Source organism: Ranitomeya imitator, chromosome 9 (genome assembly GCF_032444005.1).
Source record: "Ranitomeya imitator isolate aRanImi1 chromosome 9, aRanImi1.pri, whole genome shotgun sequence".
In the NCBI taxonomy this organism is placed as follows: Eukaryota; Metazoa; Chordata; class Amphibia; order Anura; family Dendrobatidae; genus Ranitomeya; species Ranitomeya imitator.
In genome coordinates, this window is record NC_091290.1 from 45,629,764 (window position 1) to 45,644,121 (window position 14,358).

The window sequence follows — 14,358 nt, forward strand, 5'->3', positions numbered from 1 at the left end:
TCCGCCTCTCCAGTAATAGTGTCCCACATCTTGATCCCAAAAGTTCTCCATACTGGCCCCATGTCTCTCCACCCTTCCCCCAGGTCTCTCTACACTGCCCCCATGTCTAGTTACTGACCAGGCAGAATCCTGGTGCTGTGGACCGTGAGCAGAAGAGAGAAGTTCCGGGCCCCCTCTGCTCACCAGGCCCCATATGCCAGTAAGGGCACATGCCAGTAATGCCATGATGACGGTCCTGCAGTAGACAGTCCTGGATTTGGGTCAATGCCCAGCAGGCTCAGGTCCCTCACTGCCAGCACCCCTCTGACAACTCCTGCTGCTACGGGAGAAAGAAAAGGTAAATGGGTGTGGACTGGGTTGTAGCCAGGAGTGGGACCAAAATTTGGCAGGGCGCACTACACATGATCTGTCCCTCTTTTTATTCTTTAAAAGTTGCCCCAGCTTATGTACCCCCACATATAGCCTGCACCAACATATGCATCATGCACCCTATATGCACCATACACCTCATGCACACCCACACACAGCCTGCAATCCCATTATGTACCGCTGTTCCCTAATTACCTGTCACCAGTGCCTCTTCATGCCCGGGAAAACCGTTAGGCTGGAGTCACACACAACATATAAAAAATCGGTCTGTTTTACACGGAGGAGAATCGCACAAATGTTTCATGAACAGTGATCCGTGTGCAATGCGAGGATGCGATTTTTTTTCTCCAAAAAATATCCGTGTGTCATCTGTATGGCATCTGGAGCGCCCCCAAGGGCAGCGGGGTACTCGGTACCAGGTCCTTCGTTTCTCAGGGGGATGTCACGGTGGCTGACCCGGTCCGTGGCCCGTGGGACATCCGTGTTAAAGGGAGAGGTCTTTAAAAGGATGTGTTCGTGACGTCACCTGTGGTATTCGGTCAGGGTGACCGACGCTGCTAAAAAGTCCGCTGGGGTGATGTTATGGCAGCTGGATGGTATACCTTCCCACAGGTGAAGTATGTCCCCAGGGCTTCCCGGTGTGTAGATGGTGATGGTGAATGGTGCAGTGAAGAACGAGGACACAAGGTTGCAGTCTCTTTACCTTTACTGAAGGCTTCAGCATCCACAGTCCAGGGCACCAGATCACAGGGCAGGCAGGGTCCGGCCGGTTGGGAGGCAAGTCCAGAGTCCCCTTATCCAGGTGGAAATCAGTAGCCTTCCTCTAGCGCTGCGGTGTTGTAGTACCTTACTGCTAAGCGTCTCATAAGGTCCTCACAACTGTTAAAGATGTTATTTCTCTCTTTGTGCCCTGGATGGATAGGACAAACCCGTATGACCGGTGGCTTAAGGCTTTTTACAGGGACTCTACTCTAGCACGCCCCGGCCTCTCATGGGTGCCACCTTGCCTACTGAGTATATGGACGGATCAGTAACGTGAAATTAGCAGTCCTGCCGGTCTCTGGAGCAAGGCATAAAGGACTGTTGCTCCCTCGGTGTTCCGGCTACCGGGATCCTGTGCCTCAGAAGGAGGCAGCCTGTGTAGGGCAGAACTCCTCCTGGTATCCACTCCTTTTGCTTCGACTTCTTCACCCTCTCTACAATACAGTTCTCTTTCTGTGTCTCTTTCTGGAAGCTGCCGCACTCAGGGCATGCACAGCTCTGTGTCCTTCTGTCTCGGCCTCTGATGTGGTCTATCACTCTGTATGGAGGACAGTGTGGGTCACATTATTCTGTATGGAGGACTATGTGAGGCCCATTATTCTGTATGGAGGATTATGTGGGTCCCATTATTCTGTATGGATGACTATGTGAGGTCCGTTATTCCGTATGGTGGACGATGTGGGGCCCATCATACTGTATGAAGTTCTATGTGGGGCCATCATACTATATGGAGGGCTATTTGGGCCATTATACTGTATGGAGGACAATGTAGGGCCTATTATACTGTTTAGAGGGCTGTGTGGGGGCCATTATACTGTGGGGGATAACTATTGGGGCATCGGACTGTGTTGAGGGTCACCATACTTTACGGGGGGGAGTTGAGGGTGGGCACAATAGGGTCATCGTTAGGGTTGATGGAATAGCTTCGGATAAGTGCTTATCTGAATGGCTATAGCGCTGAATAGCTGCATCGGGAACGCTGATAGCTGCAGCGCTCCTGATAACCAGCTGTTCGGAGACGCAGCTGCATGTGTCGCGGCTGTGTGACAGTCACAAAACATGTATGGACAGCCTGACACATGCAGCTGCGGTGCCGTGCAGCTGATTATCGGGAGCGCGCCAGGTATCTGGATTCCCAGGCAGCTATTCAGTCAGCGCTATAGCTATTCGGATACGCGCTTTTCCGAAGCTAGTCGGTCAGGCCTAGTCATCGCACCGTTCATGTGGAGGAATTCACTGTGGGGTATCATACTGTGTTTAAGTGGTACTTTTGTTGGGAATCATACTTTATGGGGACAATGAAAAGGCAATCCGCTCCAGGGGCTTCAATAGCAGGAAAATGACTTTTGTAAAAGGTGTGAGCTATGAGCTATTCTTATGTGACCCCCCTGAGTTATACTCTCCACAGTGTGTGCTAGTGCCAGTCCTGCTGGGCACACACAGTGCAGTGCCGCCAGTGAGCTCTAGGTGGCGCCTCCTCTCTGCAGATCACTGTGCACGAGTCTCTGCGGGCGGCGGGGCCTGCGGGGTGTGGTCTGCAGCCGCTGCCCTTCCTCTGTCTCCGGCTCGTCCTGCTCTCTGTGACCGCTCTCTGTGTCCGGACTCTGCTCGGGGAGATTTGCAGCCGCCGTGTGAGCTGGGAGCCTAGAAGGAGCGGGCGGACTCGGGGTGAGTGCGGTGAGTGCGCGGGAGGGATATACTGCACTGTGTGCACAGGGTCAGTGCGGTACCTGGACTGCACTGCGCACAGGTGGAGTGTGAGGACGCTGCCTATAGGGGTCTGTGGACTTGTTAGCAGGGTCCATAGAGATCTGCTGGTACTTTCTGCCATCAGCTGTAATTAGTGGGGGAATCCTACTGCAATGTTTAATTCTCCTACAGCGCCCCTGCAGGGGAAATGAGGCATGACAGTGTGCACACTGCCCCCCAGATCAGAGCTTCCTACACTGTTATTTATAGGGGCTGCCCAGTTTGGGACCCTCTGTTTCGTCACACTGGTGGGCTCACAGTTGCTTGTCTGCTGTGGTTGTGTTGGAGGCGGCCAGCGTGTAATAATCAGTAGTGGGTTACTCCGCCGCCGTAGAAATCAATAGTATTTAATGAAATAAATGGTCCTGGCTTCTTAGGACGAGGGGGGATGTGAAGGGGGCTTCTCTAAGGTCCAGGTTACCTTAATATGGGGTGACAGCAGAGGTGTGGATATTCCAGGCTAAAACCTCAAACTATTTTGTTAGGCCGTGTTCACACTTCCGTTTGTTCCATTTTCGGAAAAGACCAGAGGAATTCATGTATGAAAGCGATTAGTATCCGTTATATAAAGGGGAGGCTGAGGGGCCCCATTTGTTATTATTGACTGATACAACGGTTCATTTTAGGCACGTGAACAGGAAAAACGGACGGTGTGAACAGAGCCGTGCATGACAAACCAGGTATAGGTGGTGACTGGAGGTGCCTTTTGGGAAGGGGCTACTTTGTTGTGAAATTGACCTATGCCTACTTGCCCGGAAGGTCATATTGCCTAGTTACATTATTAAATAACGTAATTATCATTTATCATAGGGGGGGCTATAGGCTGCCGCTGATCAGTGGGGGTCCTGAGAATTCCTACATGAGCTTCGTGCAGAGAGGAGCGTACAGGCCCAATAGTAAGTCTATGGCTCCGTACATCGCTCTCCACGTGTAGCTCGTGCACTGACTGATTAGTGGGGGTCTCGGGTCGTAGACTCCTATCAGTTATTGTCCATAGTATCTCCTATGATAATTTTATTTTTGTTTATATGTGATGCCCTTTAAAATCTGATGCAAAATCTTCACCAAATTGTGCAAATGTTGTAAATTTGACCAAATCCTCAGCATGAATTGATCCTCCTGGCTCTGAAATGGTTAAATGCATGGGGAAGAATATATGTCTGAGTGTATACTGGGTAAGTGATACAGGACAGGCGGTGTGGTCGGAGGCATGCTAGGAATGCTGTGACTGGCGACTGTCACAAGAATGGCTGCCCTCGGGGCGCTCCGCCAGGACAGGCAGGTAACAGGCAAAATATGTCGCCTCAGGAGGCGCTGAAGTCACGAAGGTCCTGTCCTGCCCGCAGGTCAGTGAGGCCGTGTTATGTCAGGGTTTTTCATTCAGGTTTTATTAAATTAATTTTTATTTTTTTAGAAAGACTGATGTCCTATAGTAGGGCTCTGAGGTGTGAATCAGGACGTGCTGCCGCGCCATCAGATAAAGGGGCTGCCACCAATATGGCAGGATGGAATTACTAGGTTCCCAAGGGGGCCTGTGTACCTTAGGCCACTTTCAGCGCCATTTCTGCACCTCTTATATTACCTTATGGATTTATTTTTCATTCCGTTTTTATTGCTGAGGTGTTTTGTCTCTTTTTGATGTTGTTTTTGTTTTATCATAGGGTGCTTTGTTTTTAGTCCTTCCTGGTATTTGGTGATGACCAAATTTTATTGACTACAATGTACGAAAAATGCACCGCAGTTCAGTTTATGCTGCATTAAAAAAAAACAGTGGGTGTGAGGTTTATATAAATGTCATCCACTTTGCTGGAACTGTAGGATGCTGCGTTTTCTTGCTGTGCAAAAATATGCAGCATCAAAAACTCATCGTGGACACTTATCGAAAACAAAATGGTGACCTAATGCTGGCTCATCTGACAGCTCTCCTGACGTCCTCATACACATGGATGCTCTGGTTGGTTGAGCATTCATGTGTTTTCTATGGGAAAGCAGAGTCGGCTCCCCTTCCATTAAACTAATGTCAGCCGACATCAACAGGTTTGGCCAACACTCTGTGTACGGGGGGCATCGGGCCAACTGATTTTCAGGGGAGATGTCTTATTTTGGACTGCTGATCACTGTGTTCTCCCAGTGATGGGCTGCCAGCAGAGATGTCTGTCCTCTGCTTTCTCATAAATTACTCGTGTATGGAAGAGACGGCTGTTGACCCAAAGCATCGTTCGGCAGAGACCTATCTAATGTATATTGGGCCCATAAGCTTCTGCCAGACACCTGTCACCTCATCTTCCCTGAAAACAATTTGTATTACATTTCAACTGCCCAATCCTTTTCTCCCACTTCATCTTTGTGGGAGCATTGGGACAGCTATGGCGGGTTTGGCCTACTCTAATCCAAGGCGTATTAGGACCTTAAAGGGTTATTCCCAATACTGCAAGTTAAAACAAAATGTGGATAAGCCAGGGTATAACTTGCTGATTGGTGGGGGTCCATATGCTGGGACCCCACTTATCCCAAGAATGAGGCTCTGACTATGCAAGTTCACCACTGTTCAATTCATTGTCTATGGAACAGTCGGAGATAGCCAGCTGCTGTACTCATTTTTCTCCATCAGTTTCATAGACAATGTTGACAAGTTGTGGCATACTCCATGCAATGGGACACTTCATAGCCCTGTTCTAGGGATCGGTGAAGGTCCCAGGGGTTACAAAAACAAACTAAAATAAATATATATGGATGCACCTATCATCATCCCGGAGCTGGGACCGGCCCCCCCCCCCCCTCATTCTCCTCAGAGTAAAGCAGCATAGCCAGCGAGAGCCACACAATCCTACAAGTTTGCCCATGGTGGCATAATGTTATGGGACTACAGTGGCTTATCTTAGCTGACACCAGGGATGTGGAGTCAGTAAGCAAAACCTCCGACTCCTCAATTTCCCTTAATGCATCTCCACAGCCCTGGTAACTACTGAGCATGTACATAAAGTGCAGCACAGATTTATCCCAACTACGAACCCCACAGCACTGGTCACTACTGAGCATGTACATAAAGTGCAGCACAGATTTATCCCAACTACGAACCCCACAGCACTGGTCACTACTGAGCATGTACATAAAGTGCAGCACAGATTCATCTCATCTACGACTCCACAGCCCTGGTCACTACTGAGCATGTACAGTTAGGTCCATATATATATTTGGACAGAGACAAAATTTTTCTAATTTTGGTTATAGAAATTACCAAAATGAATTTTAAACAAAACAATTCAGATGCAGTTGAAGATCAGACATTCAGCTTTCATTTGAGGGTATCCACATTACAATTGGATGAAGGGTTTAGGAGTTTCAGCTCCTTAACATGTGCCACCCTGTTTTTAAAGGGACCAAAAGTAATTGGACAATTGACTCCAAGGCTATTTCATGGACAGGTGTGGGCAATCCCTTCATTATGTCATTCTCAAATAAGCAGATAAAAGGCCTGGAGTTGATTTGAGGTGTGGTGCTTGCATTTGGAAGGTTTTGCTGTGAAGTAAACATGCGGTCAAAGGAGCTCTCCATGCAGGTGAAACAAGCCGCTGCGAAAACAGAAAAAACCCATCCAAGAAATTGCTACAATATTAGGAGTGGCAAAATCTACAGTTTGGTACATCCTGAGAAAGAAAGAAAGCACTGGTGAACTCATCAATGCAAAAAGACCTGGGCGCCCACCGAAGACAACAGTGGTGGATGATCGCAGAATAATCTCCATGGTGAAGAGAAACCCCCTCACAACAGCCAACCAAGTGAACAACACTCTCCAGGAGGTAGGCGTATCAATATCCAAATCTACCATAAAGAGAAGACTGCATGAAAGTAAATACAGAGGGTTCACTGCACGGTGCAGCCACTCATAAGCATCAAGAATAGAAAGGCTAGACTGGACTTTGCTAAAAAACATCTAAAAAAGCCAGCACAGTTCTGGAAGAACATTCTTTGGACAGATGAAACCAAGATCAAACTCTACCAGAATGATGGAAAGAGAAAAGTATGGCGAAGGCGTGGTACAGCTCATGATCCAAAGCATACCACATCATCTGTAAAACACGGCGGAGGCAGTGTGATGGCTTGGGCATGCATGGCTGCCAGTGGCACTGGGTCACTAGTGTTTATGGATGATGTGACACAGGACAGCAGCAGCCGAATGAATTCTGAGGTATTCAGAGACATACTGTGTGCTCAGATCCAGCCAAATGCAGCCAAACTGATTGGTCGTCATTTCATACTACAGATGGACAATGACCCAAAACATAAAGCCAAAGCAACCCAGGAGTTTATTAAAGCAAAGAAGTGGAATATTCTTGAATGGCTAAGTCAGTCACCTGATCTCAACCCAATTGAGCATGCATTTCACTTGTTAAAGACTAAACTTCAGACAGAAAGGCCCACAAACAAACAGCAACTGAAAACCACCGCAGTGAAGGCCTGGCAGAGCATCAAAAAGGAGGAAACACAGCGTCTGGTGATGTCCATGAGTTCAAGACTTCAGGCAGTCATTGCCAACAAAGGGTTTTCAACCAGGTACTAGAAATGAACATTTTATTTAAAATTATTTAATCTGTCCAATTACTTTTGGTCCCTTTACCAACAGGGTTGCACATGTTAAGGAGCTGAAACTCCTAAACCCTTCATCCAATTTTAATGTGGATACCCTCAAATGAAAGCTGAAAGTCTGAACTTCAACTGCATCTGAATTGTTTTGTTTATAATTCAATGTGGTAATGTCTATAACCAAAATTAGAAAAATGTTGTCTCTGTCCAAATATATATGGACCTAACTGTACATAAAGTGCAGCACAGATTCATCTAATCTACGACTCCACAGCACTGGTCACTACTGAGCATGTACATAAAGTGCAGCACAGATTCATCTCAGCTAACAACCTAGATCCTTAGATAAGGAACAGAACAGACATTTATAGGACATTTCAGAACGTTCCTGAATTCTTATGAAAACATTTACAGCACATCTTGCATTATACCACTGAACCCAATGTATTACCGTATATATTTTAGGCGTCGGTCCATTTTATACTGACTCCACCAAAATGAACTCTGACTCCACAGCCCTGGCTGGCAGTGGTGATACATCATCCATGGGGATGATGAGGGAGCCCAAACAGTTTGGTCATGTTAAACGGTCCAAGATATCAGATTGGTTTAAAATGAATAAATAAAAGGGGTATGTTCCTTAACCAAGCCCCCACCCGTTTCAAGCTGGTGTTGACTTCCTGGCCCCTCTCTCAACATGTTCAAAAGCTGGACATGGTGAGGAATGCCGTCTCATTCAGTCACTGATGGAGACTCGTCTCTATCATGGCTAATGATTGGCCCAGTGGGCATGTGCGGCCTTTTCTTAAGTGTTGTGACCGAAGCCGGTAAGTGTTAGGACGGGAGGTGCTGGGGATCAGTGAGGGTGAATAGTACAATGTAAGGACTGGGCACTGCTGTAGTTAGCCACATAAATAGTATATACACAATGCAATGATTGATCTACAGGTATATGTGCTGAGGCATGTGCTGGCCGCTCCTGCCATATTTGATTGCTCTGGGTATGTTCTAGTTGTTGGCTGATATCTTTGCAGTATTTGTCTCACAGTCAAGATTTCCGATAGTTCTTTGTGAGCGCACAATACTTTACCTCAGCTTAGTCCAAGGTCCACTCATGTTTCATTTGCTGTGGGTGTGACGGTATACTGCATCTTTACAACATTCCGGATACTAAGGCTCGGTTCACACTAATACAGCACGACGTCTGTGTTTGTCAGAATCCTAAAAAAACAACAACTATATTCCGTGGGCAACCCCGATGAAGTCACTGTGGACTCTGTTTGGCCTCCATCATCTTTTTGTGGCCTGCCATGTCTTGGTACACATCATCGGTTGCATTTCGGGCTGAGTTCACATGAGCGTGGACGTGACTTCAGTCCATTTGTAGTTCCGTGTGCCCGATGCATCGGTGCTGTGTGCCACATAGTCCTCTTATCCTAAAAACGGAGAGAGAGAATATGTTGCATTTTTTTCCCCACACGCACCCTTTTTCCTGGACTTGGCCCATTGAATTTTATTTTCCTGGCGCAATCTGCTGTGGACATGGACCGAGAATCCGCTCATCTGGACTTGGTCCTAAATAAATATATAAAAAGTTGATCTGACTCTTCCTGTTGGTCTGGATTGTTAGTATCCTGTGTAATGCAAATGTCAGGCATTATTTTTGCTAATTTAGGCTACGTTCACATTTGCGTTGCGTCGGGCGCAACCGCGGCGACGCATGCGTCATGCGTCCCTATATTTAACATGGGGGGCGCATGGACATGCGTTGTGCTGCGTTTTGCGACGCATGCGTTTTTTTTGCCGCACGCGTAGGGCGCAGAGGACGCAGCAAGTTGCATTTTTTTTTGCGTCCAAAATTCGGCAAAAAAGGACGCATGCGTCGCAAAACGCTGCGTTTTAGCGTGCGTTTTGTTGCGTTTTTGTTTGCGTTGTGCGTTGTGTCTCCGACGCAACATCGCACAACGCAAATGTGAACGTAGCCTTAGTTGTCTTTAGGTGTGTTTGTGCCTCCCATGTACAGCACTGGCATAGCCTAAGGGCTCATTCAATCTTTTGTCAGAAAGCCTATCAAGTTGTTCACAAGTCCTTTTTTTTTGTTTTTTTGCTGACCTTGTTGCAGCAAAAAACAAAAAATGTAATAAAGGTCTGTAGGTCCAAAAAACTGTCTGACAGCACAAGGATAACATCTATGTGAAACCCCTGTGCTATCCATTTTTAATATTGTAAAGGGTAGAAGAAGTATTTTATGTTTTTTATTTTTTTATACTTCCTTCGTATATAAAAGATACTAGCGGATTCCAAGTGGAAGTTGCCTGAAGAATGGATTGGTCACTTTTTATCCACGTTGCGGCATTCAAAGCCTTAAGCAGTTAAAAAAAAAAAAAGTGGGAAAAGACGGGAACCTATGCACTGCAGTCGTTTTGACATTGCCGTGCAGATGTTCATTTATCATTTTTTTTTTTAGGGCTGCAGAATCCGCCAGGAAAGATGTTGTCTGCACATACCCTTAGTCTCATATATACCGTAATCTTATATTTTTCATAGCTTTTTTTTTTGTTTGACATTTTTTTTTTTTTTGCATGTCATATTATAACGTGCCATTCGCTAAGCATTTTACCGGATACTTTTAAGTGCTACTTGGAGAGTTATGGACCAAAATGCTTGAAAAATAAAAACCCCATACCAAGAGTATATGTTTTGCCAAAAATGCCATCGATTCCAAAAACATCACTAAAATGCTGCGTATGTAAAGAGCCTATTGTATTATAGACATTTGGACTTAGCGATTTAGGCAAAAATATTGCAAAAAAAAAAAATGCAGAAAAAACTTGTCACTGTGAAATGAATGCAATAATGCATATACCCGTATATACTCGAGTATAAGCCGAGATTTTCAGCCTATTTTTTTTGGGCTGAAAGTCCCCCTCTCGGCTTATACTCGAGTCATATACCCGGGTGTCGGCAGGTAAGGGGGAGCGGGGGCTGTGTAGTTATACTTACCTGCTGCGGCGCGGTCCCTGCAGTCCCTGGCTTCTCCGGCGCTGCAGATTCTTCCTGTACTGAGCGGTCACATGGCACCGCTCATTACAGAAATGAATAGGCGGCTCCACCCCCATAGGGGAGGAGCCGCATATTCATTGCTGTAAATGATCGGTGCCATGTGACCGCTCAATTACAGGAAGACGCTGCAGCGCCGGAGAAGCCAGGGACTGCAGGGACCGCGCCGCAGCAGGTAAGGGGAGCGCAGCGCTATAATTACCTGCTCCTCGCTCCGGCTCCGTCTGCAGCGTCCTCTAGCAGTGACGCTCAGGTTAGAGGGCGCTGTGACGTAGTCAGTGCGCGCCCTCTGCTGAGCGTCAGTGCTGGAGACGGAGCCGCAGAGGAGCAGGTAATTATTGAAAGCGCCGGCGTCCTGAGAAGAGAGGTGAGTATGTGATTTTTTTTTTTTTTATTGCAGCCGCATTCTGTATGGCACAGCATTATGGGGCCATAATCAAAGGTGCAGAGCATATATGGGGCACAGCATTATAAGGAGCATCTATGGGGCCATAATCAAAGGTGCAGAGCATTATATATGGCACAGCATTATAAGGAGCACCTATGGGGCCATAATCAAAGGTGCAGAGCATATATGGCACAGCATTATAAGGAGCACCTATGGGGCCATAATCAAAGGTGCAGAGCATATATGGCACAGCATTATAAGGAGCATCTATGGGGCCATAATCAAAGGTGCAGAGCATATATGGCACAGCATTATAAGGGGCATCTATGGGGCCATAATCAAAGGTGCAGAGCATATATGGCACAGCATTATAAGGGGCATCTATGGGGCCATAATCAAAGGTGCAGAGCATATATGGCACAGCATTATAAGGAGCATTTATGGGGCCATAATCAAAGGTGCAGAGCATATATGGCACAACATTATAAGGAGCATCTATGGGGCCATAATCAACGGTGCAGAGCATTATATATGGCACAGCATTATAAGGAGCATCTATGGGGCCATAATCAAAGGTGCAGAGCATATATGGCACAGCATTATAAGGGGCATCTATGGGGCCATAATCAAAGGTGCAGAGCATATATGGCACAGCATTATAAGGAGCATCTATGGGGCCATAATCAAAGGTGCAGAGCATATATGGCACAGCATTATAAGGGGCATCTATGGGGCCATAATCAAAGGTGCAGAGCATATATGGCACAGCATTATAAGGAGCATCTATGGGGCCATAATCAAAGGTGCAGAGCATATATGGCACAGCATTATAAGGGGCATCTATGGGGCCATAATCAAAGGTGCAGAGCATATATGGCACAGCATTATAAGGGGCATCTATGGGGCCATAATCAAAGGTGCAGAGCATATATGGCACAGCATTATAAGGAGCATCTATGGGGCCATAATCAACGGTGCAGAGCATTATATATGGCACAGCATTATAAGGAGCATTTATGGGGCCATAATCAAAGGTGCAGAGCATATATGGCACAGCATTATAAGGGGCATCTATGGGGCCATAATCAAAGGTGCAGAGCATATATGGCACAGCATTATAAGGAGCATCTATGGGGCCATAATCAAAGGTGCAGAGCATATATGGCACAGCATTATAAGGGGCATCTATGGGGCCATAATCAAAGGTGCAGAGCATATATGGCACAACATTATAAGGAGCATCTATGGGGCCATAATCAAAGGTGCAGAGCATATATGGCACAACATTATAAGGAGCATCTATGGGGCCATAATCAACGGTGCAGAGCATTATATATGGCACAGCATTATAAGGAGCATTTATGGGGCCATAATCAAAGGTGCAGAGCATATATGGCACAGCATTATAAGGGGCATCTATGGGGCCATAATCAAAGGTGCAGAGCATTATATATGGCACAGCATTATAAGGAGCACCTATGGGGCCATAATCAAAGGTGCAGAGTATATATGGCACAGCATTATAAGGAGCATCTATGGGGCCATAATCAAAGGTGCAGAGCATATATGGCACAGCATTATAAGGAGCACCTATGGGGCCATAATCAAAGGTGCAGAGTATATATGGCACAGCATTATACGGAGCATTTATGGGGCCATAATCAAAGGTGCAGAGCATATATGGGGCACAGCATTATAAGGAGCATCTATGGGGCCATAATCAAAGGTGCAGAGCATATATGGCACAACAATATAAGGAGCACCTATGGGGCCATAATCAAAGGTGCAGAGTATATATGGGGCACAGCATTATAAGGAGCATTTATGGGGCCATAATCAAAGGTGCAGAGCATATATGGGGCACAGCATTATAAGGAGCATTTATGGGGCCATAATCAAAGGTGCAGAGCATATATGGCACAGCATTATAAGGAGCACCTATGGGGCCATAATCAAAGGTGCAGAGCATATATGGCACAGCATTATAAGGAGCATCTATGGGGCCATAATCAAAGGTGCAGAGCATATATGGCACAGCATTATAAGGGGCATCTATGGGGCCATAATCAAAGGTGCAGAGCATATATTGCACAGCATTATAAGGAGCATCTATGGGGCCATAATCAAAGGTGCAGAGCATATATGGCACAGCATTATAAGGAGCATCTATGGGGCCATAATCAAAGGTGCAGAGCATATATGGCACAGCATTATAAGGGGCATCTATGGGGCCATAATCAAAGGTGCAGAGCATATATGGCACAGCATTATAAGGAGCACCTATGGGGCCATAATCAAAGGTGCAGAGCATATATGGCACAGCATTATAAGGAGCATTTATGGGGCCATAATCAAAGGTGCAGAGCATTATATATGGCACAGCATTATAAGGGGCATCTATGGGGCCATAATCAAAGGTGCAGAGCATATATGGCACAGCATTATAAGGAGCATCTATGGGGCCATAATCAACGGTGCAGAGCATATATGGCACAGCATTATAAGGAGCATTTATGGGGCCATAATCAAAGGTGCAGAGCATATATGGCACAGCATTATAAGGGGCATCTATGGGGCCATAATCAAAGGTGCAGAGCATTATATATGGCACAGCATTATAAGGGGCATCTATGGGGCCATAATCAAAGGTGCAGAGCATATATGGCACAGCATTATAAGGGGCATCTATGGGGCCATAATCAAAGGTGCAGAGCATATATGGCACAGCATTATAAGGAGCATCTATGGGGCCATAATCAACGGTGCAGAGCATATATGGCACAGCATTATAAGGGGCATCTATGGGGCCATAATCAAAGGTGCAGAGCATATATGGCACAGCATTATAAGGAGCATTTATGGGGCCATAATCAAAGGTGCAGAGCATATATGGCACAGCATTATAAGGGGCATCTATGGGGCCATAATCAAAGGTGCAGAGCATATATGGCACAGCATTATAAGGGGCATCTATGGAGCCATAATCAAAGGTGCAGAGCATATATGGCACAGCATTATAAGGGGCATCTATGGGGCCATAATCAAAGGTGCAGAGCATATATGGCACAGCATTATAAGGGGCATCTATGGGGGCATAATCAAAGGTGCAGAGCATATATGGCACAGCATTATAAGGAGCATCTATGGGGCCATAATCAAAGGTGCAGAGCATATATGGCACAGCATTATAAGGGGCATCTATGGGGCCATAATCAAAGGTGCAGAGCATATATGGCACAGCATTATAAGGAGCATCTATGGGGCCATAATCAACGGTGCAGAGCATATATGGCACAGCATTATAAGGAGCATTTATGGGGCCATAATCAAAGGTGCAGAGCATATATGGCACAGCATTATAAGGGGCATCTATGGGGCCATAATCAAAGGTGCAGAGCATATATGGCACAGCATTATAAGGGGCATCTATGGAGCCATAATCAAAG

At 46.3% G+C, this 14,358-nt stretch overlaps 1 protein-coding gene across 2 annotated transcripts in view; it reads left to right on the forward strand.

Moving 5' to 3' along the window:
* Positions 1–2,640: 2,640 nt before the first annotated feature.
* CD151 (CD151 molecule (Raph blood group)) overlaps positions 2,641–14,358 on the forward strand; it is a 48,791-nt gene continuing 37,073 nt past the window's right edge. Inside the window, exon 1 of one of the 2 annotated variants that reach the window (XM_069739120.1) lies at positions 2,641–2,799. The gene's annotated coding sequence lies outside the window, so the exon portion shown is untranslated. Of the gene's footprint in view, positions 2,809–14,358 lie in introns of both variants that reach the window. The other variant, XM_069739121.1, reaches the window with a different exon arrangement.